General features: G+C 42.7%; 1 pseudogene; it reads right to left on the minus strand.

Moving 5' to 3' along the window:
• Positions 1–314: 314 nt before the first annotated feature.
• On the minus strand, positions 315–411 carry LOC122126392 (annotated as a pseudogene).
• Between the last annotated feature and the right edge of the window lie 24,120 nt (positions 412–24,531).

Below are 24,531 nucleotides of genomic sequence, written 5' to 3' on the forward strand. Positions count from 1 at the left end.
CTAGATATACTTTGAATTCTACATTACTTTATAATATATAGGTTAATTAATGTGTCCTTTCCGATTGCATTCCATATAGAAACAGTTTGATTCCTTATTTTTTCTAGGTCTTTATTTTTCTTTGGGATAAATGACAATGTTGTCTAATTTGAAGTTTTGTAAATTTTATGCTATGTAAACGCCTTTCTGAGCTGAAGATTTAATACACTGATGTCAAACTAAATTTAATTATATGAATTACGTGTATTGTTACACTTGTAATTTTGTAATCAACCTTTTAATAACTGTTTTTCATTTCTTGCATCTGAAGAATGAAAAATATGGAATACTTCTCAAATTTTCATATTATCCTTTTGCAAGTGCCATGTTAATCTCTGTATTGTAATTTGAGTATACGTGCTGCTGATGCATCTAGAAACAGACTAGCAATTTTGAACTTCTCCTATGATCTTATCCACTAGACTGATTGCTCAGACTGTTTATGTACTATTTTCAAAGATGTTTTTACATTTGACAGAGGATATGAGCATTTTCAGATGCACCTGCAAGGTTCCCTGATTCATTCCACCAAGGATCCTATCCCGTTAATAATGATTACTTGACTCTCTTACATCTCTGGTCCCTACCTATGTAATATTCTCAACTTTGGGGGAAAGTTCACTTGAGGGCTTTCTAATATTAAAAATTATCACTTGATTCTAGTCGTACTCAGGACCTATTTTCTATTGTTTTCTAACTTTTCTACATATTCTGAGAGTTGTTTCATTTGTGTATTTTTGTGTGCACCTATAAGTGCCTCTGTGTGTATATGTATGTTTGTATGTATGTATGCAAAAACCTAAAGCTGTTATTCAGCAATCTTGCTCGTGACTGTATTCCAGCTTTTGGCTGGTTAATTATATGTAGTGTCTCAAAGCCTATACTGTCCAAGCTGGATGTAAATTGAACTTCCCAGACTCCTTTATATTCTTAGGTTTTATTTTTCCAGGAGTATCAACTTTCAAACTTCAAACACTTTTGTGAGTGTAAAGTCTAACCTGTAGCCCAGATTTTTGACTCAAGAATTCATATAAAGGTAGATGAACATATACATTACATATCCTGAGTGTTCACTGTTAGAAATGTGATCATAAACCAAGTTGTTGTGAGATCTGAGGATTGGGGTTTAAAGCCATCACGGGGAGGAAAGTCCTGGAGACTCTTTTCTCCAATAATTACCAGAAAACTGGAAGTGGCACTGTGGCTCAAGTGGAAGAGCACTAGCCTTGAGCTGTGTTTCAGAGGGACAGCGCCCTGTCCCATATTTCAGGTGCCACGAACAATAACAACAACAACAACAACAACAACAAGAAGAACAACAAAAGAATATAAGAAAAGGAATGAAAAAGATGTGTGATCTTAGCCACCAGGTTCATTCCTATTATAATTCCTGTTCTCTCAAGATGGACTCTTTTTTTCCAGTTAAGTCTATTCTCCCATATCTGACTTGCATTGGAAACAGAATCATTCTTCCATTCTCCTTTTTGCACATTTACATGATTAGCAAGCGTGATTTAGAAAGGGAGTGGCCTCATGCTTCATGTTCCACTTAGGAGTAATGCTTTCTCTATTTCACTCCCATAAACCTACATACTGGACTTGGTTTTATTGTTTCAATGTTTTCTTATTTGTAGCGTCTTCTATATTGTATTGAACACTTATACATAAACAAAGAACTTCTTTTTCTCCTATAATTGCTTTTGTTTCTCTTACTGTTAACTCATGTACACTTGGGAAATTAATGCACAGCACATAGACTCACAATAAAGATCTGAGAACCTTCTTCCCATTTAAAATTCACCTTAATTTACAGAGCACATAAGAAGTTTGAACAAAATGTTCTCATGGATAATGTATTTATAAGCAATTTAAATTTCATTTCTCTTTACTAAGTTGTCTCTGAAACACGTGTTACCTCATGTCCAAAAGTGTCCTTGTGCTATTTCAATGAAGCCAGAAAACATTCATTTTTTTTCTGGAGCAGCACCATAAATTGTTACTGGAAGTAACTGTTAATGGATGTGGAAACTGATCCCAGGAGAGGAAATGAACATAGAGAAATGACAAAGTTGAAGTTAACTATTGCTTTCTTTTTTGCTGTATAAGAAAAGAATCCTAGGCTGGAAGGAAACTCTGTCCCTGACTTTTTTGAGTATGTCCTTTACTCATATAAACCTCCTCTGTAAACTTCTGTCTGAGAGTATTACAAAAGGAAACAATATGCCATTTGAAGGCCAGCAAAGAACAAAAGGAAGTAACTTTGTTTTAAGTGTTCTACTGCAAAGAAGCAAAGATATGGACATTTTAAGTGTCTTATGGATGGATGTTTCACTCCTGAGATGATTCTATTGTTGCAGGAATCAGTTATCAATTCCTTTAGTCTGGTCCTGAGTTTTCCATAGCAATAAGGATTCCAAAATAGCAGGATCCAGTGAGTATGATCAGCAAAAGAAGCCTCTTCTCAGACAACCATTATTTTAAGGAGAGTCCCAAAGAAATACCCAGGGTTTGTTTTGTTTGCTTGTTTGTTTAGTTTGTGCTGGTTCTGGGGCTTGAACTTAGAGACTTGCCCCTGTCCCTGAAGAGTTGTCTTTCTTTCCCACCTGGCCCAATGCTAGTACTCCACTACTTGAGCCAAAAGTCCACTTCTGTCTTTTTTGGTGTTTAATTACAGATAAGAGATTGACAGACTCTCTTGCCTGGGTTGGCTTTGAACTAACACAGTAAGAAAACTAAGTGACATCAATTGTATGTACTTCTCTTTTGAACCCAAAAATATTAGATGAAGTTTATTATAAAGCTAATATTGACAATTTTTAAAGAAAAGAATATGTTTAGCAAAAAACCATAACAAATAACTCAGCAAAAGTAGGTGCACCACTAAATCATTTGGGACGATTACTATTGACTTCATCATTCCTTTGGGGGAAACTTAAAGCCATATTTGCACTTTTTTGTTGGTTGTGGGGATTGAACATTGATCCAGGGCACGGTCTCTCAGCTCTTCAGCACAAATTGAGCACTCTACCACTTTAGCTACAGTACCACTTCCGGATTTCTGGACTTAATTGAAGATAAGTGTTTCATGGACTTTCCTGACCAGGCTGGCTTTGAAACACAATCCTCTGGTCTCAACCTCCTGAGTAGCTAGGATTACAGGCATGAGCCACCAGCACCCGGCTCATATTTGCATTTATATGCATTTTATGTCACTATGTAGACAAAGAATGAAAGAAATCTGAACCAAATGTTGTGACAGCTTTTCAGAATAATTGAGGTAGCAATAAATATGCCCCCTTTTTCCATTTTGTTACATTAATGACTCATGAGCTATTGGACTCTTAAATTAACATCCTCTTTCCTCTTTGTAGGTGTATTTAGTATCAGGAAATGTTCATAAAGAAATATAGAAAGACAAATTTTTAGAAAGCAAAGGAAATCAGGTATAAAAGAACAGCATAGAAGCAGATACATTTATCACCCAGAGATTAAGAACTAGCATAGGAAATTTTGAATGCTAAAGGCAATGAAGCATATGCTTAGTTGATAACTCGTTCTTCAATAACCAAGAATGGTTCCCTAGAACGGTTTTTGCTATACCATAGTTACTATCATTTTTTCATACCATCTGGAGTTATTCTTTCACTTTTGTCACAACTGATAATTAGCCTCTGCTTTATTGGAGCGATGACTGGCCAAAACAGTTTCCAAATCTCACTTAGACTATCCTTCTCATTGTGATTAGCAGTGACCCTACTCAAAAGCTTGGAATCTTTGAATTTCCAGAATTAATCTTCACCTGACATCTAAGCACATTCCTGGCATTAATTGCTGTGACCTAATGAACAAAACATTTTTTCAACACAGTATCCTAACATAGGTAAAGTACATGAATTAGGGACTATTGTCAGGTATCAGTATGGAAAGAGCAATTATATATTCCAGGTATGGGTTCTGTATTTTGCATTTACTAACTAAATGTTCATTGTTGTTGTTGTTGCTGTTGTTGTTTTGGCAGTCCTGGGGCTGAAACTCAGCACTTGGGAATTATAACTCAGCTTTTTTTTTTTTTCCCTCAAGGCTAACCCTCCACCAGTTGAGGCACAGGACCACTTCCAGTGTTTCCTTTTCAATTTTGGGTGCTGAGGAATTGAACCCAGGGTTTCATGCATGCTAGGCAATCACCATATTATGAAGCCACATTCCCAGAACCCTAAATGACTTTCTTAAGATGGCATTATATTTTCATTCTATAAGTATGTGTCATAATTTTAGCCAGAAATTTTTTTCTAGAAAAGAGCATTGAACACAGTACTCAGTCAAGTAAGGCTAGATGGAAAATGGATAACTGTCACAGTGTAGCCAGGATACAGAAGGACTTACCTCATGGAGCTGGTACAACAGACTGAGCGAGACAGCTTCTGACCCAAAGCCTACCTCCAGAATGAGAGGGCCATCTTGGTTCCAACCACATGGGGATGCTGGGCCACCTCCTCTAGCACCCATTGAATCAGTTCCTGAGAGAGAAAGAGGAAGAAAGACGGTCAGAATTACACTTAAGCCAGGTGACGGTGGTTCAGGCCTATAATCCTAAGTACAATGGAGGCTGAGATATGAAGATGATGGTTTATAGCCAGCCCAGGCATGAACAACTGTGAGACTCGTATCTCCAAAGAACCACCAGAAAACTGGAAGTGGTGCTGTGACTAAAGTGGTAGAGTGCTAGCTTTTAGCTGAGTAGCTCGGGGAGCTGCCCCAGGCCCAAAGTTGAAGCCCCATGACTGAAAAGAAGTGGACTTCCCACCACAAGAAGTGGACTGAATAGCACCCATTGTCCTAGGGAGCATAGCAGGGAACTCAGGCTGAGCTTCCTGTCAGCTGGGCGTCATTAGTAGGTCACCCGGCTTCTCTGTGCCTCAGTTTCCCCAGCTTCAAAACTGAACAAAGTGAAGAATCCTGTTACTCATGGAGATAGGCAATAATCCCATACATGTTGCAACATTAATTACACACACCATCTGAGATCTTTCCGGGTATCTTCCTTTCATATGCTCACAGAATTGCCAAGAACAGTATCAGATGGACCCTCCCTCTGTGCCTGTCCCTGCTGCAGAGATCCCTCTGTATTCATCCTTTGTTTCCTTACAAGTGTCCCATGAGTAGATTAAAGTACAATGGTTGAGGCCCAACCCAGAGCTTCACCTCTGGTCAAGAATCAGCTGCCGTGGACTGAGTTTGGGACAATCCATCTAAACCAATGACTGAGCATGGTGCTACATGTCTACCATCCAAACTACAGAAGACCGGGCCTGGTGGCTCATGCCTGTCACAGATAGGAGGGCCATGATCCAGCCCAGGCTGAGCATATATTAATTCTCCATCTCAGAAATGCCCAAGACAAAAAAGCTTGACTTGCATGGTAAAAGATCTGACTGGCAAGCCTAAGGCCTTGAGGTCAAACCCTAATATAGCAAAAAGAACGAGTTCCAGTGCCAGAGGCTCATACCTATAATCCTAGGTACTCAGGAGGCTGAGATCTGAAGATCACAGCTCAAGATTTAAAATAGGGTTGGCCTCGCCCATCAGGCGTCATGATGAGAAGACCCAGAGTCTGACCTATGCTGTTGCGCTCCATACTAGCATAACTCATAGCCTCACTAAGTGTTGGCCTTGCTCTCTGTCCCCCTAGGAAGCTATCCCCTGCAGGCCGCACTCCCAGGTCCTCCCAAGCTCCCACTGCCACCATCCAGGCCCAAGGGAGTACACAGCTCCATTGCACAGAGATCCCTTGTTCTTGTAATTTAACAGTGCTCTGTCCCCTTCAAGCCTCTCACCCTTCCAGGCCCCCAGACCTCAGCTGTGAAGCCCATACATAGATAGCAGGTAGCAGGTAGAAGTTACCAAAGCATTCAGCCTCCTTGTTACAACCCACTTCTACACACACACACACACGCACACACACACACACACGCACACACACACACACACACACACACACACATCCAGACCGGTGACAGATGACTCATCCATGCAGCACCTGCAATTTGCCAACTGATCACTCACCTGAGCACAGTCAGGCTGTACAAAGAAAAAGATAATCTGTCTCTCTGTCTGTCTCTCTCTGTCTCTCTCTGTCTGTCTTCAGGTGAAAGATTGGCTGAACACGGAAGATAAGGGCTCACACAACAAGGGTTTCTATCTTCTGCATCCAACACCTCCCATCCCCAGAAAAAAAGGAAAAGACCCCAGAAGGCCGGTGTAGACATGCTGCTCCACACTTCTGACTAAAGCCACCGGGTTCCCACCAGGGAGAGGAAGGGTGCTGATGTGTGGCTGTGTGGCTCCCACTGCTCCAGGCCAGGGGATCTGTGGCGCCCACTCCTCACCCCATCCTGCATCTCCCCGTTTCCTGGGACACTAGCCGCTGGGGATGGAGGTGGGATCCTTGGGTCAACACCCACCCCCACCCCTGGGGCACATTTGTGCCAGGGCCTGGGCCAGACTGTGGGGCACAGGGGAGGCAGGGTCCAGGGTGGAAGGGAGGGGATATGGGGTCGCAGGGTGCGGGGCTGTGTGGCAGCCACTCACATGTGTTGCTGGCAGAAGCTATTGGCAGCTGATCCAGGTGGGGCAAGCAGCAATGGCAGAGGAATGACAGACACTCAAGCCCTGAGCAGAGGACAGGGGAGCCAGGATCAGGTCAGGGCCCCAAGCGGGTTCGTGGCACACCATTGTACCATTGCCTGAGGAAACCGTGGGTCTGAGCCCTCAGCACCAGGTTTGAAATGCTGCTCCATGTGAAGGGGGGGAGAGGGCTGGGGCTCAGGCAGGTACATGGTGGGCCTGAGGAAGGCCTCTCCTCCTAGGCCTCAAGTCTCTTGCTCACCACTCAGCCACCTCTACCTTCCTCAACTGCTGGTAGTGATGTTAACAAATGGGGGGAATCAAGGTGCTACTTGGCAACATGGAATGTGGGCGTGGCCACAATTCTTGTATCCCATTGGTCAGAAAGAACCATGAAACAATGGGGGTGTGGCTGGAATCCTGTGATGTAGGCAGAATGGGCGGAGTCAAAATGATGGCAGCCCCTTTCCCAGGGAACTCTATCCAATCCAGTTGGGGACAAGAGGGTGACCTGCTTTAGCCTGATGACTGCACAGATTGTTGTGTATGTCTGTTTGTTCCCAGACCTTGAACTCAGGATCTGGGCACAATCTGTGAATTGCTTTTGATCAAGTCTAGCTCTCGACCTCTGGAACCACACTACTTTACTTCTGGCTTTGTTGGCACAAGTTAGACAGGACTTTCCTGCCTAGGGTGACTTTGACCATGATTCTTCTTTCACAGCCTTGTAAGTTTTAAGGAAGACTGCTGAGAGCCACTGATGCCTGGCTAATCATTGGTTTTGCTGATGTTCCTGGACAGACCTGTGAGTTCCCTGTCCTCAGATTTAAGTGGTAGGAGCTGGAGCCCACAGTTTGAATCCTGGTCCTGCCACCAACAAATGGCAGGAGATCCTATGGAACTCATTCCTATTCATGTGATTACCAAAGGAATGTGATGTATGTCATGATTAAATGGGCAGTACTTGAATGACTTGAGGATAAAATTATACACAATTACATTATAAGACACTGGTCAGTATTAATTAATACTTTATGAAGCATTTAAACAATCACATTCATTAAATGGAGGCCAAATGAAATACCTACGAATTGGGCATCACATAGCATGGAGATGCCAATTTTTTTCTGCCAGGACTGGGATTTGAACTCATGGTCTAGGTAACCCTGCTGTTGCACTGTGTGGGAAAGGGAAGCTTGCCTCCTTGAATTCAAGAAATTCAAGTCTGTTCCTTAGGCCTGAAATCGATGCCCACCTGTAGAAAACATCCTATTTGTGCACATTTTAAATATATGATTTATATTTATATACATACGTTGATTCCATATTGCATTCAGTGTAGTTATTTATTTTATTTTTTGTTTTATTCATGTATTGACTACTCATTTTATTGACTATTATGACACATAGAACAGTGGTTACATTGATTACATAGGATAAAGGTTTGCATATGTATTGCACATCCTTCCTGACACCCAGAACTTTCACAGAAATGGAAAACATGTGTCACCATCAGCTTCTTAGTACACGATTCATTTTTTGGGAGTGCTGGCATCTGAACTCACAGCCTACAAGGCCCAATTCATGAATGGGTGAGTGTCAGCCTGCCATCCTGGGGCAAATTGAGCTGACAGGCAGTTCCAAGTACCTGAGATCGAGCCCCAGCGGTTGACAAAATAAGAACAGATTTACGTGTCAGAGATGTCTATACATTATTCAGTTATATAGGCTACACTCCTACCAATTCTTAGGTATTTATAATGCCTCCATGTAATTAATGTTATTGTTTGCATTCTTAACAAACTATTAAGTAAATCGATCAATATCCTGAAATTATTGCATTCTGTAACAGTATTCTTTAATGCTTCATAAATATTAAATAAATCAGTCTCCTGAAATGATGCTGTCTAATTTTATAGGAGCATCATACACCATCAACTCATTCAACTGTGACATTGATAATATTACCTTGTTATTCCCATGGATGGGAACGAGTCTCTTAGTATCTTCTGCCATTGATTGGTGTCAGGACTGGGATTCGAAATCAAGGCCTACATTGCATTGTGGACCTATGACTTCTTCAATAGTCTGACAACCTTCAGCAATGCAAGGTGAAGTGCCCTTTGCAACAGTGTCATTCAAACCCAGGAGGGTCACCGTGCAAAGGAAGAAAACATAAAAAGGCCATCTCGCTGCATTTTTTTCTGTACATTTTTGCCACAAAAGGCCTGGGGGTCTAGGATCGCAGGATCTACTGTGGGTCCAGTGGCAGCACCTCAACATAGGGTGATCGAAGCTGAGGCAGAGTTACCACAACCTGAGTTCAAGCTCCCTGCTGAGCAAAAAATAATTGAAAGAGTTTAGCTCCCTGGCTTGCAATTCACCCGCTTTATTCTGCCAGGCTTTGGATTTGAACTCTGGGTAAATCTGCAGCACTGTGGAAGAAGTGGAAGCTCACTGTACTTGAACATTAGAAAGTCAGGCCTGTACTCTAAGGCAAAATTTAAGCCCAAGCCTTGGAAAACATAATATTTATATACATTGTAAATACAGGATTTGTACTTACCTATGGATGTTCAGTCCATACACGTTTGGTGTATGTACTTTTTGTTTTATTCATTTATTTACCATTGATTTTACTATGATGACACCCATTCCCTTTATTACATTGATGACATCCTATTACATGTAATCTAAATTTGTAGACGTGTTCTCCATCATGCCTGACACCAGGACTCTCAGAGAAAAGGAAAAAAAGTTTAACACTTGGCTTCTTACTGCATGATCCAATTGTTGGGAGTGCTGGAATCTGAACTTAGGGCTTAGCAGGACCAATTGGTGAATAGTTCAAGGTGATCACAGCAGCCTGTGAGCAACAACGGAGTTAGGCCATTCCCAGGATCTGACATTGATCCCCAGGATGTGCTACGATAGTCATAAATTAATAATTTAAACATAGGATCTATATTTACATATATGTATGGACAGCATCTTGCCTTTGGAGTACTTTTTGTCCTGCTTTTCTGTCTTATGTAAGTATTGTGTATGTTACTGAGTAAGGTAACAGATATAACAACCTATTGCCCTGGCTATAGGGTTTCCTATGCATTCTCCATCCAAGCTGAGACCCAGGACTTTCACAGGACAGGAAAAAAGGTGAATCGATGGGCTTCTCACATCAGGATTCAACTTTTGGCAGTGTTGGTATTTGAACTCAGAGCCTATCAGGCCCAATTGAGGAAAGGGTCAAGGTGAGGACACCAGCCTGTGAGCAACGAAGGAGATAGGCAATTCCCAGGACCTGACATCGAGTCCCAGGGAGGTCCAGATAGTCATAAATTCATAATTTAAGCATAGGATCTATATTTACGTACATGTGTGGACAGCATCTTGCATTCGGTGCACTTCTCCTTAATTTGTGTCTAATTCATGGAGTTGTTGTGTATTTTACTGAGTATGGTGACAGGTATAACTGTGCTGACATGGATGACAACCTGTTCCTATAGTTATAGGGTTGCCTATGCATTCTACATCCTAGTGGAAGACCAGGACTTACACAGGAGAGGAAAACATGTTCAACGACTGGCTTCTGACAAGAGAATGAATCTTTTGTCAGTGCTGGGATTTGAACTGAGGTCTGGGTAGCATTGTTGCACTTTGGGGTAAGGGAAATCTCACCATCCTTGAAGACTAGAATGTCAGGTCTGGATCAAGGCCTGATTTGAAGCCCCAGCAGTGGACAAAATAACAAGCCCGCCTTTTTTAAACATAGGATCTCCCTTTACCTACAAGTGTGGTATGCATCTTGCATTCAGTGTAGTTATTCTTTCTATTTTGTGTCTTATTCATGGATGTATTGTGTATTTTATTGAGTATGGTGATAGATATAACTATGCTAACATGGATAACAACCTATTCGAATGTCTATAGAGTTGTCTATATAGAATACTCCATCCTCGCTGAGACCCAGGACTTTCACAGGAGAGGAAAACAGGTGGATCGATTGGCTTCTCAAATCAAGATGAATCTTTTGGCAGTGCTGGGATTTGAACTCAAGGCCTTGCAGGCCCAATTGGTGAATGGGTCATGGTGAACACACCAACCTGTGAGGCACTAAGGAGGTAGGCAGTTCCTAGGACCTGAAATGAAGCCCTGGTGGTGACCAATATAGTCATAAATTCATCATTTAAACACAGGATCTATATTTCCATACATGGATGGGCAGCATCTTGCATTCTGTGTAGTCATTCTCTTTATTTTTTGTCTTATTCATTGATGTATTGTGTATTTTCTTGAGTATAGGATGACAGATATAACTGTGGTAACCTGGATGACAACCTATTCACATGAGTAGAGAGTTGCCTATGCGTTCTCCATCCTAGCTAAGACGCAGGACTTGCACAGCACAGGAAAACTGGAGCAATGACTGGCTGCTCACATCAGGGTGAATTTTGGCAGTGCTGGGATTTGAACTTTGGGCCTAGAAGGCCCAACTGCCCAATGGGTCCACATGATCACACCAGATTGTGAGCCACTAAAGAGCTGGTCGGTTCCCAGGAACAAAGATCAAGCACCAGGGAGGCCACAATTGTCCTGAATGCATCATTTAAACACGGGATGTATATTCAAATCCGTGTGTGGACTGCATTGTGCATTTATTGTAGTCATTTTATTTTGTATGCTATTCATGGATGTATTGTGTATTTTCTTCAGTATATGATGACAGGTATAACTGGCCTCACAGGATAACAACCTATTCCCATGGCCACAGTGTGGCCCATGAATTCTTCATCCTAGCTGAGACCCAGGACTTGCACAGGAAAGGAACACAGGTGCAACAATTGGCTTCTGACATCAGGATGAATATTTTGGCACTGCTGGGATCTTAACTCGGGGACCAGCAGACCCCATTGACGAATGGGTCCATGTGAGCACACCAGCCTGTGAGCCACTGAGTAAGGCCTTTCCCAGAACCTGACTTGGACTCACAGGTGGAGGTGTGGGGGAAGGGCACACAGCAGTCATCCATTCATAAGTTGAAAGTAGTATGCAAATAAGTAGACATTTGTATAGAGTAGGAGAGACGATAACCTGTGATGGAATCCAATCTACCATGTGTCTACTGATTCTTGGATCTTTCCAGATGCCTTCATTTTATGACTGTGATGATTATTGTCATGCTTAATCAGCACTGCTTTACAAATAAGCGATGCCCCATGAGTCTTGCCTATCATTTCCTAGTCACTTCATGCATGAACTACTCACTCGATGAGATCAATCACATTCCATGACTTTTCCTGTTCCAGAAACCATTATCTCAGGATTTCCCGCCATTGCTTTCTCATTGGGGTGGGCTGAATTCAAGCCTCAGGCATGGAAAACATACTCCTTATAGATATTTTAAAGATAGGATTTATACCTCTATACAGATGTTCAGTAGATACCTTGTTTGGTGTGGTAGGATTTACACTTCCATACAGATGTTCAGTCCATATCACATTTAGTGTGGTTATTCATGTTATTTCTTTTTTTTATTCATTTATTTATGATTTATTTTATTGACTTTGGTGATACCTATACCATTTATTACATTGTTTACATCAAATCACATAACATCTAGATTTGTAGATGTGTTCTCCATCATGCCTGACATCCTAGACACTCCCAGAAAAGGAAAACATGTGTCACACTCGGCTTTTAACTCAAAGATTAAATTTTTGGCAGTTTTGGGATCTGAACTCAGGTCCTAGCAGGCCCAATTCATGATTGGGTGAGTGTGGGCACAGAAGCCTCTAGCCAATGAAGCTGTCATGTGGTTCCCAGGCACTGAGATCAAGCCCCAAGTTTGGCCAAAACAGCAATACATGGATAGGCAGAGGGTGGTATACAAATAAATATATATTGTTAAAGAGTTCCAGAGCTGTTTATCTATGACTGGATGACATCTACTACGTTCCTACCAACTCTTAGGTATTTATATATCTCCATTGAAGCAATATTATTCTTTTCATGCTTAATAAACTATTAATTAAGGTTAATCAGCATGCTAGGATTATTGCATCCAATTTTAGATTAGACAAATGCATGTACTACTCTTTCAATCTGTATTCTTATGCATAGGAACGAGTCTCTTGTGATCTCCTGCCATTGGTAAGTGTAAGGATTAGGATTTGAACCCAGGGCCTATGTTGATATGTTGGCTTATGGTTTCCCTGATAACCTGCCAGCCATCTGGCAGGCCAGGTCCACTTTGAAACCATGTCATTCAGACCCAGGATGGTCACCATGCACAGAAAAAATTGTAAAACCCTGAGCCCTCTACAGCTCTCCACTTTTTGTGCTGTTCTGCTTTTTTTTTCTTCCTGCAAGCCCACTGGGCCTAGGGTCCCAGGATCAGCTTTGGGTCCCGAGGCTGCACCCCAGCCTAGGGAGAGTGCAGCTGAGTCAGAGTTGCCATGACCTGAGTTCAAGCCCCGTGGTTGGCAAAATTAATGAACTAATTAATTCATTAACTAACTAACTAATGAAATAGAAATAATAAAGCTCCTTGGTTTGGAATTTCTGCCAGTTTTCTTTTCTAGCCTGGGACTTGAACTCAGAGTCTTGATGAGTCCATAGCAATGTGACAGAAGGTGCAGAGTTGCCAATACTTGAGTTCAAATCCCATGCCATGCCAAAAATAAATAATTAAGTCACTGCCCTCAGCTGGGAAGTTAGTTATGAAGATGGGAGGGAAGGGATGATAGGGGAAAAACAAACGAGGAGGCAACAATGTTCAATAGGAAATGTACTCATTACTTTGCTCATGTAACTGTGACCCCTCTGTACAACATTTTTACAGTAAAAAACATACAAAAAATTATGTACTCCTCAAGAAGCACTTTGGTGGTAAGGGATGGATGTCTGAATAGCTGTACAAAATTATACAATGATTTTTTTCAGTGTTCAGTATGGAACTGAATAAACATAACTGTTTCTATTACAAATGTTAAGTCACAGTCTTGGAACTGGGGCCAGTATTTCTGCCATTGCTGGGATTTGAGCTCACTGTCCAAGTAACTCTTTTGGACCTTGGGTGAAGGCTAAGCTGCCTGTCTTTGAGGAAAAGATTTTCAAGCTAGAGTTCCCAGGGCATGACTTAAGGCCCTGTAATAGAGAAAATATTTGTATATATGTGTAATATAAGATACATAGCTACATATGTATGTTTATTTCATATTATGATTATTATTATTGATTTTGTATTTAATTTTTATTTTATTCATTTTATTGTTTATTGTATTTAGTATTATTATACACATAATATTTATTATGTTGTGTCCATATATTATAAAATTATACACAATAATTCAGTACATTGACTCATTTTCTTTAATACGTTATTAAATGTTGAAACATGATACATAATTAAATGGAGGCATTTGTCAAGTCATCACATGGCTAGATTCTGTCCCCAGTATGAACTTTGTCTTATTTATCTTTGGACAACTGCCTATAGGGATTTTTTTATATGATTTATACTCAGAAGCCTATTCTTGTGGATAGGCAAGTTGAGGGATAAAATCATAAGGTGAGGGCTGGGAATGTGGCTTAGTGGTAGAGAGCTTGCTCAGCATGCATGAAAGCCATGGTTTGAATCCTCAGTGCCACATACTCAGAAAAAGCCAGAAGCTGTGATGTGGCTCAAGTGGTAGAGTGCTATCCTTGATAAAAAGAAGCTCAAAGATAGTACCCAGGCCCTAATTTCACGCCCCAGGTCTGGCAAAAACAATACACCAGATTCCAGTGGCTATGGAAACCTACTTTCTCAGGAAGCTTAGATCTGAAGATCGCAGTTTGAAGACAGCCTAGGGAAGGAAAGCCTGTTGGACTCTTACCTCCAATGAACCATCAAAAAACCCCATGTGGCACTGTGGGTCAAGTGGTAGAGTGTTTGCCTTGAGTTGAGGGGTTAAGGGACAGCGCCCAGGCTTCAGTTTGAGACACACAACTGGAAAAGAGCGAGGGATAATCAAAGTAATTTTCCTATTTGCTATTTATGAGGATATTTTTTGGAAAATGAATGCTGATGTAAACCAGAATTGGAGTCAGACCTCAAAGTTCAAGTGTAGCACATCCGTAAGCCTTGCCTTTCAGATTCTATTATTATAAACTTGTGTCCTACAGGGTTCTGAACGGCCCATTGTTGAAAGGCTTTATATGCTCCCTAAGCCCTTTGTGATAAGCAATTGACTTTTATTGTCAATGTCATTACAGTTCTGACCCTAGCAATGAACGAATAGCTCATCACCCTAACTCAGGAGGCTGAGGTCTCTATCACAGGGTGAAACCAGCCAAGGCAAGGAAGTCTAGGACATTCTGACTTCCTGTTCTGAAACGTCAGATGCTCAAGAAATCCCTGTGTTTCCTTTAGTGATTAGAAGTTACTTGCACTCTAAATGTTCTTGGTGTTCTTGAGCTACAGAAGAAGGAAAGAAATATTATTGACCCATCCTGGGTTCAAATGAAGTTCTCAGGATCCAAGCCCTAGCTCTGTTAGCAGGAAGAACTCCAGTGTAACACTGTTTTTGAAGGACAGAAAACAGTTTCAAAAGCCAGGCTAGGTGCAGAGAACTAGGCCTGCAGCATTAGGAGGCAGAATGTACACACTCAACAGGGCAGTGAGCTGCAAAACCACTTCATTCATTCCAGGCACAGCCAGCAATGGGGGAAACCTGAAACATTTGTTAGTTACACCAGGGTCAGGCTTTTCTCAGTTTTTCAAATGATGACTAACCTTCCTCCCTCAAGTGAAGGAAGCCTCAGGCTATATTTAGGTTACCAGTACAGAGCCAGTTTAGTGGGGGAGTGTGTAAGAACAGAGTAGCAAAACCCTGCTATCTGGTCTTAGGGAGTGGGTTTTTGACTCTGCATTTATCAGGTTTGAAGGCCCTTCTATCTCTGCCAGTCTATTCTCCTTACTTCATTGTCCACATTTTTAATGCAAATCCCCAAGGAGGGACAGGGCCATTTCTCTTCTGTCTCCAAGCATCTGAGTTAGAACCTGGCTCTGCTCTCTTGACTCTGGGGCTCTTGGATGCCTGAGAAGTGGGACAGAGACAGTCATCCTGCTCTGCATTTGTGTGAAGGCGATGCTGGTGTCCTGGCACACTGCAGAAAGCCTCATGACTGGGAAGAGTTCCCTTCTTCCCTTCTGACGTCAAAAACAGATTCATCTATCAACTTTCTCCCTTCCTTCCTTCCTTCCTTCCTTCCTTCCTTCCTTCCTTCCTTCCTTCCTTCCTTCCTTCCTTCCTTCCTTCCTTCCTTCCTTCCTTCCTTCCTTCCTTCCTTCCTTTCTTGCTTCTTTCTTTCTTTCTTTCTTTCTTTCTTTCTTTCTTTCTTTCTTTCTTTCTTTCTTTCTTTCTTTCTTTCTCTCTCTCTCTCTCTCTCTCTCTCTCTCTCTCTCTCTCTCTCTCTCCCTCTCTCTCTCTCTCTCTCTCTCTCTTTCTATCTATCTATCTACCTACCTTCCTACCCAGGTAGCTATCTCTTTGTCAGTTGTTAGGTTGAACTCAAGGCCTGGGCACTGTCTCTAGCATTCTACTACTTGAGCCACAGCACATATTCTGGCTTTGTCTGTGTACGGGTGCCTGATGAATCGAACCCAGGACTTCTTGCATGCTAGGCAAGCACTCTCTCATTAATCCATATTCCCAGCCCCTTCATTTTTTTTCTTATTGGTAGTTTTTACATAAGTATGCTACCATTTTATATGTTCAAATTTAATTTTTTGAATACCAGTTACATCTAAGAAACCTGATCTTCTCTTCCCCTGCCTGATTTGTGATTGTTCCTGCATTGCCCTCATAATAAAATGTAAATAAAGGCTGATGAGAGCTTCAGTGTGCATCATATAAAGACACAGGCCTAGAATCCTGGAAGAGAAAAGCAATGGGCCTGAAATGAAGAGAATGATGCAGTGTGCACAACTAGCATATCTGAAAAATACACCAGTAAATAAAAGCAGAATTTGCACTATGAGAGGTAATATACATACACACATAAGTAGGTAGGGCACTGATACATAAACTTGGCCTTCTCTTTTTGAACTTTTTTGTGGCCATCCCAGGGCTTAAACTCAGGGTCCGATGTGTTCCTAAGTTGCTTTGCTCAAGGCTGAGGCTCTACCACCACCACAGCTCCACTTCCCACCAGCTGGTAGTTAATTGGACATAAGCAATTCCCAGGCTTTCCTGCCTGGTCTGGATTATCTCTCCTGCTCAGTTTTCTCTCTCAAAGCTGGAGCTCTACCCTTTGGGCCACTGCTCCACTTCTGGGTCTCTGGTGGTTTATTGGAGAAAATAGTCTCAGAGCCTCTACTGCTCGGCTGGCTTGAATGGCGTTCTCCTGAGGAGGCTTCAAATGGTTTCCTCAAGGATTCACAGAGGAGCCCCTCCACACAAACCCGTAGTCTAAATCTCGAGGAGTACTAGGGAAAAATGGAAACATTGTTATACCCCAGTCGCAGGACCCCCACCAAAAAGACCACCAAGAGTCAGACTTACAGCTGTTTTACGGTTTTATTTAAATGGGCTGCAGCTCGGGCCTTGTCCTACACTCCGACACAGCAGCACCTAGGAGGAGAACCACAAGGGAAAGATTTGTAGGGTTTATAAAGGCACACAACCAACCAGGTGTTTGGATTACCACCATGTGTTGCTCTGCTAGAAATAAGCAACAAGTGGTCAGTGCCTCAAAACTTTAACCCTTCATTCCCCCTCCCCCTTGACTTATGGTCCTGAGACACAATCTTGTGGCTCTAGTCTCAAACTAAACTCCAACAGCTCTTGATCATGAACGGGTATGGTCCCTAACTGACCTTAGCCATACTATTAAACAACAATACCAATAGCAATCAGTTCATTTTTATTTTTTGAGGTGTATGCAGAGTGGTTGGGTAGGATGCTTGGAGACTTGCCATGTTCTCTGTGGTTGTACAGGGCAAAGGGGTCAGCCATTCTGGCGTGGGAGCTGTGGATCCAAGCAGAAATGCCATCCACCTTAAGGGCAGTAGGTGTAGCCAGTAGCACCATGTAAGGTCCCTTCCACAGTGGTTGCAGAGATCTCAGGTTGTGCCCTCAAACAAACACCCAGTCCCCTGGTTTAAACAAATGGGGGGTAGGAATAGAAGCAGAATCATATAATGTTCTAAGCTGGGGCCACATCGTCTTATGTACCAGCTGTAAATAGTCAAGCTTACACAGAAATTCAATATCATACAAATCAGCAAGCAATTCAGTCTGAAGGCTAGGGATAATTGGTGGAGGGTGTCCATACATTATTTCAAAAGGAGTAAAGCCCAGCTGATAGGGTGAATTTCTTATTCTAAACAGGGCAAAAGGAAGCAGCAATAGCCAGTCTGGGGCAGTCTCCAAGGCCAATTTGGTTAAGGTCTCTTTTAGATTCCAATTCATTCTTTCTACCTGCCCTGAACTCTGGGGTCTATAAGCACAGTGCAATTTCCAATCCGTCCCCAGTGCCACGGCTATTCCCTGACTTACTTTTGAGACAAAGGCCGGTCCATTGTCCTACCCAATGGTGGATGGGAAGCCATACCTGGGTAGGATTTCTTCCAGGATGTTCTTAGATATGACGTTCCCAGGCTTTAACCTCTCCTGAAAAGGTGTCTACAGAAACTAGCAAATATTTATATCCAAATTTTCCAGTTTTAATTTCTGTGAAGGCTACTTCCCAATACACACCTGGCCTATCTCCATGGAGGGAGCTCCTTTGGTAACCAGTTGATTAGGGGCATTGGTCAGCTGACAGGCTTTAAATTTGTTAACAATGTCCTCAATGAGTTGATTTCCTTGCCTTATTTTTACTTCTGAGTGTAGGAGCAAGTCCTGCATTCTTCGGGTTCCCATGTGAGAGACCCGATGGATTCTCATAAGAATCTTCTTGCCCAATCTTTGTGGCAAGATAAGTTTCCCCTCACCAGTTTTCCACCAGTCTTTATTTCTTTCTCTGTTTGGGGGTTTATAGGCCATGGAAATTTTCTTTATCCACTCCAAGTCTTCTTGGGAGTTCTGAGGCTCAGGAGGCAAAGCTTGTGGCCCTGGGTCTACTTGTGCTCTGGGCTGGAGGTCCACCTCCTTAGCTGCCTGAACGGCCAACTTATTTCCTTTGAAACAGTTACCTTTTGATGGCCAGGACAGTGCATAATGGCAATATTTGCTGGTTCCCATAAGGCCCGAATGAGGTTTAAATTTTCTTGTTCGTTTTTAATAGCCTTTCCCTCAGCTGTCAACAGACCCCTCTCTTGGTAAATGGCTCCATGGAAATGCACAGTGGCAAAAGCATACTGAGGATCTGTGTAAATGTTTAGTGGCTTCCCTTTTCCCTTCTGTAGGGCTTTTTTTAGTACCACTAGTTCTACTCTTTGTGCAGACGTTCCCTGGGGGAGTGCTATTGCCCACACTATCTCAGTGTCTGTGGTGACTGCTGCACCAGCGTACCTTTTTCCATCTCAAATGAAATTGCTGCCATCTGTGAACCAGGTATGCTCGGCATGCCATAGTGGCGAGTCCAACAAGTCTGGCCTCTTTTCTTTGGCCTGGTCAATCTTTTCACACTCAATTTCACGTTCTCTGTCCTTCCTTTCCTGTCTTTGCTACTCTGTCTCTCTCTCTTATTGTAAACCTTTTCTGCCACAGCTACTAGATCCCTAATAGACTTTTCAACAAGTCTGTATAGAGCCTGCAACTTTTGCTTTATGTCTGAGCAGCTTGATTTTTATAGGCAAACATAATCATCTGAGCCAACTCCTGGGTCTCAAGATCATTTGGCTATATTGATTAAAAGCTTCCATGAGCTGCTCAAGATATGCTGCCGGATTTTCACTTCCTCCCTGTCTAACATCACAAACTTTGGCCATATTAGTAGGTTGGTGTTCCGCTGCCTTGAGACCTGTCAACAGAGCCTGGTGATAGACGAGGAGTTGCTCCCTGTTTTTAACTGTATTGCAGTTCCATGTTGGTCAGATCTCAGGAAAATAGGCAGTGATCAGGGCAGGACCGGTGATAGGTCCTCCTGTGGGGCCAGGGATGTTTCTGGGTTACAGTCTCTCTCATCGGTGGTAAAAAGCACCTGTAAAAGCTGACTAAAATCATCCCAAGTGGGCTAATGAGTAAAGAGAATAATTTCAAGCAAACGAATTAAATCCTAGGGTTTCTCAGAAAAGGGGCCATTTTGGGTGTGCCAATTGTATAGATCACTGGTAGAAAATGGCCAATATTGGAGTTGCTGTTGACCATCCGCATCCACAGGACCTATGGCGGGTAAGGGAAAAACAGCTGCATTAGAAAGGGGGTTGATCTCATGGCATCGTCGAGTGACTGGCCCCTCAGAAATTTTAGGGGCAGGTGCTGAATGTTCTATAGCTCCCTCCTCCTCTTGATCCTTCTCAGGTTCTGAAAAAGGAACCTGGAAAGAGAGTATGGGGGAGGAAACATTTCTTCTTCCAACTGAACTCCCTGAAAACTCGGGGGGTACCTTTTCTTTCCCTCTGTCTCAGTTTCTTTTTGTAAGTCAAGGGGGCTAGATGGAATGGTGCCTATGGTTTCCAGTCCAATCAGACGCACAGTCCAAAAAACAATAAACATTACAAACAAAACACACCCAGGACTGACAGTTACAAAAAAAAAGCTTACAAAGTGGAGATCTCCCAAATTGGTCCACTGACTACAGTCACGGTGGGGTTCCACAACCACGCCCCACAGCACAAGGAGCAGAGCCACAGTGGGGAACTTGGGCCTCTGTTAGGAGGCCCTCTTGGTCAGTTCCGGCCCAAAACTGAACCGACCCCCGCCCCGCAATTCTCACAGCAGTGTTCCAAGGACCGCCCCCCCCACCCCACACAGCGGGGTTCTAAGGACCCCTGCCCCACAAGAGGATCTTGGACATCTCCCAGATCCTCCAGGGTTGTGATGCAAGCATGTCTGCTTCAACAAGCCTTTACGAATCAGATTGGCCATCCTCACAAAGGAAAATGAATGTAAAACAGACAAATGAGAGGACAAGACAAATTAACAAAGACAGCTCTGTTTTACTTTTGGAGTCTGAGATCTTGGAGGTCTTTGGAGGGATCCCGGATGAGCCCCCACTAATATGTTATACCCAGGTCACAGGATCCCCACCAAGAAGACCATCCAGAGTCAGACTTTACATCTGTTTTAAGGTTTTATTTAAATGGGCTGCAGCTCGGGTATCATCCTACACTACAACACAGCAGAGCCTAGGAGGAGAACCCGAGCTAAAGATTTGCAGGTTTTATAAAGGCACACAACCAACCAGGTGTTCGGATTACCACCACATGTTGCTCTGCTAGAAACAAGCAACAAGCGGTCACTGCCTCAAAACTTTAACTCTTCACATGAAGATGCTACTAGTGTGTTCTAGACACTTAACATTGGAGACACAAAACACTCATAATTATTAGATCATTTTATAGGCAAAAGGAGCAATGCAGACTGTATGAGGATCGTTCCAGCTTTCGGTCTTCATATCCTGAGACAGTAAACGCACATCAGCTCAAGGCTAAGTGACAGAACTGGCATGTACTGTGGATATTTGCTCCCAAATTCTGTGACACTCATTTCTCAGTTTTGGCCTCAAGCCTGTAATCAGAGGGGAAGATGAGGAGAGAAAATCCTTCTCAGGGAAAGCAGCTATAAAGAACATTGGGTAGATTACTTATAAATTAAAACCTTGGGAATGACCCTGTTAAGAAGTCAGACTGTCCAGATTAAAAAATGAAGAAGAGAAGAAATAAGGTGCCAGTGGCTGCTGTCTGTAATCCCAGATCCTCAGGAGGCTGAGATGTAGAGAAACTTAGTTTGAATCCAGCCAGTGTAGGAAAGTCCATGACACAGTTATTTCTAAGAGATCACAGAAATACCCAGAAGAGGGGCTGTGACTCAAGCTTAATGCAGTACCCTGGAGCAAAAGGAGCTCAGGGACCATGCATAGGCTCATATATCCACCCCAGGACCTGCCCCCCTCAAAAAGAGCCTGTACTCTTATAGGTGAAATTCTGGAGTAGCTATGATGAATGGCACCAACCTAGGAAATTTGTATCCAGTACAATGAGTTCATAACAGAGAGACATCTTTCAAGATAGTGCATGTTCCGGGACTCCCCTCACTGTTCACAGTGTAAACTGAGGGTTTCTCTGCATCACAGGCCTGCTGGAGGAAGTCTTTCTCATTTTCTGGATAAGCACACAAAAGCCCTCACTCCTGTACAGCTGGGTAACAAACAAGTCCATCTGGTCCAGTTAGTGAGGATGAGTGTGGGCGGGCTCTGAAGGTCAGGGGAAAAAGGCCTTTTTGCACCCTTAGATATCTCTCACCACAGTGCTCTGTTTTAACAGGAGACCTTCATTTGTGACACCTCCCATGGCAGGCCAGGTTCTGTGCACTTATCCTGCCTTTGTGAGACTATATTCCGGTGTTCAGTTACAGTGCTCAATATAATTCAGGAGTCCTTCAGGCAGACAACTAAGGCATATAATTAAACGATTCATTGCAGGCAATTTTGGGCCTATGATGCCTCTCCTATGTTTCCAGAAGTTTGGGAAATCCAAGTACATGTTGGATATCACAAAGCTTCTTGTCATCTAGGACTGATGAAGCTCATCAGGTTCTGAAACATTTTTCTTCTCCTAGTTGGGCCCTGGGTCCCTAGGTTTTGGGTTTAAACACAGGGCCTGGGTGCTGACCATGAGCTCAGTGCAGAAGCCCAGTGCTTTACCATTTTGTGTAACAACATCACTTCTGGTCTGTGAGTGTATGTGTGTGTGTGTGTGTGTGTGTGTGTGTGCACACCACAGTGTGTGTGCACGCGGGTGTGTGTGTCGTGCACACATATACATGAGTCCTGAAGCTTGAACTCAGGACCTGAGCACTGTACCTAGTTTCTCTTGTAGAATGATATCCCTTTTCCACTTGAGCCACAGAGCTACTACAGGCTTTGCCCTAGTGACGCGGTTCTAAGAAATGAAGCCCAAGATTCCATATATGCAAAGCATTCTACCACTAAGGCACATTCCCAGCCCTATACTTCAGCTTTGTTAGTTTATTTATATCTTTTTTTTATTGTGGTTGTTGTCGATTGAAGGAGTTGAAGTCTTGATATATGTGCTGTCCCTGACCTCTTCAGCTCAAGTCTTGTGCTCTACCACTTGAGCCACAGAGCTATTTCTGGTTTTCTGGTGGTTCATTGGAGCTAAGTTTCTCAAGGACTTTCCTGCCTAGGCTAGCTTTGAACCATGATCCTCACATCTCATCCTCCTGAGTAGGTAGGATAACCGACATGTGCTCAAGCACCTAGCTTCCCCTTCAGGTTCTTAGTAGTGAATTGGAAATAATAGTCTCATGGTACCTTTTGTGTCTGGGATAGTTTGGAACCCAGATCTTTAGAACTCAGCTTCCCGAGAAGGCAGGATGACAGACTTCAGGTACTGACCCCTTGGCCACAGCCTCTGCTGCAAGAGGGTCTATGGTTCCAAGCGGTGCAGTGTTAGCCATGAGCCCAAGAGGTAAGGTTCAGTGCCTCAGCCCCGAGTTCAAGGTTCATGACCAAGAGAAAACCAAACCAAACCATTGTCTGCTGTAGACAACTCACGAGTCTTCAGTAATACATAATTTTGTCCCTGACATGGGGACCTATCTGAGCCTCAATATTCTTGTCTGTATAATCATCTAATTTGTGGAGCTCTTACATAGACAAGATGTAAGAATGAACCCTGTTAAGGACATAGCACATGGCACTCTTTGCACCACTCAGCACACAACATCCTGTGAAAGACTCAGCACCCAGTACCCAATGCAGGACTCAGAACACTGCATCCTGTGAAAGACTCAGCACATAGCACCTTGTGCAGGACTCAGAAAAGAGCACCCTATGGAGGACTCAGCACATAGCTCCATTCCACAAGCTGTCATTAGAATTAGGGTGCTTTCATCAGTATCACCATTCTGTGAGGAAAAATTTGCAAACCATACAAGTTCATATCTAATGGTTTAATGGGGTGTTTTTCTGGGGAGGGGGTGTTAGCCATGGGTCTTGAACTCAAAGCTCTACCACTTGGAGCCACATTTTAAGGTGTCTCTCAGACTTCCTGCCAGGACTGGGTTTTAAAGCCCCTGAGCAGCTAGGATGACGGGCATAAGCCAGGATGACATGGGTAACATGTGGAGCTGGTTTGCAACGGTTTACATGTGGCTAAGTCAGGTTAGGTGGCAGCTGTCAGCACCAGACTCCTAGCTTGCTCTGTAATGAGGTTTTTGAAGTTCTGTCCTTCTATAATTACAGTTAGAATATCCTACCTTTTTTGGCATCAGACTTGGGGCTTGAGAAAGAGTTTAGACACTGTCCCTAAACGTTTGTGCTCAAGGCTAGCAATTAATTGATTGAATGGCAGGAGAACTTCTGAGTTTTCTGTTTTGTGGCACTGAAGAATGAAACCCAGGGCTCCGTACTTACTATGAGAGCACTCAACCAACGAGACTCAGGAGTGAACGAGGTATAAATAGATAGAGATTGCTGTATATAAATATTATATATACAAAAAGAGATTTCTGCATATTATTAAATTATACATAATATTGCCACCAATTCTTAGATATTAAATTATGTCTCCATTTAATGATGTGTCCCAGTTAACAATTAATAAACCATTAATTAATAATTACTCAATATCCTATAATTGTTTATCATATATGTACATATATCCGTACATATAATTAGATATTTCATAGAATGAGACCCATGTCTATATAGTATTAAATTATGCATCATGTGTTACTCCTAATTATTAGTTAT

This window comes from Dipodomys spectabilis, unplaced genomic scaffold, assembly GCF_019054845.1.
Source record: "Dipodomys spectabilis isolate Male_0828 unplaced genomic scaffold, ASM1905484v1 ptg000276l, whole genome shotgun sequence".
Taxonomy (NCBI): Eukaryota; Metazoa; Chordata; class Mammalia; order Rodentia; family Heteromyidae; genus Dipodomys; species Dipodomys spectabilis.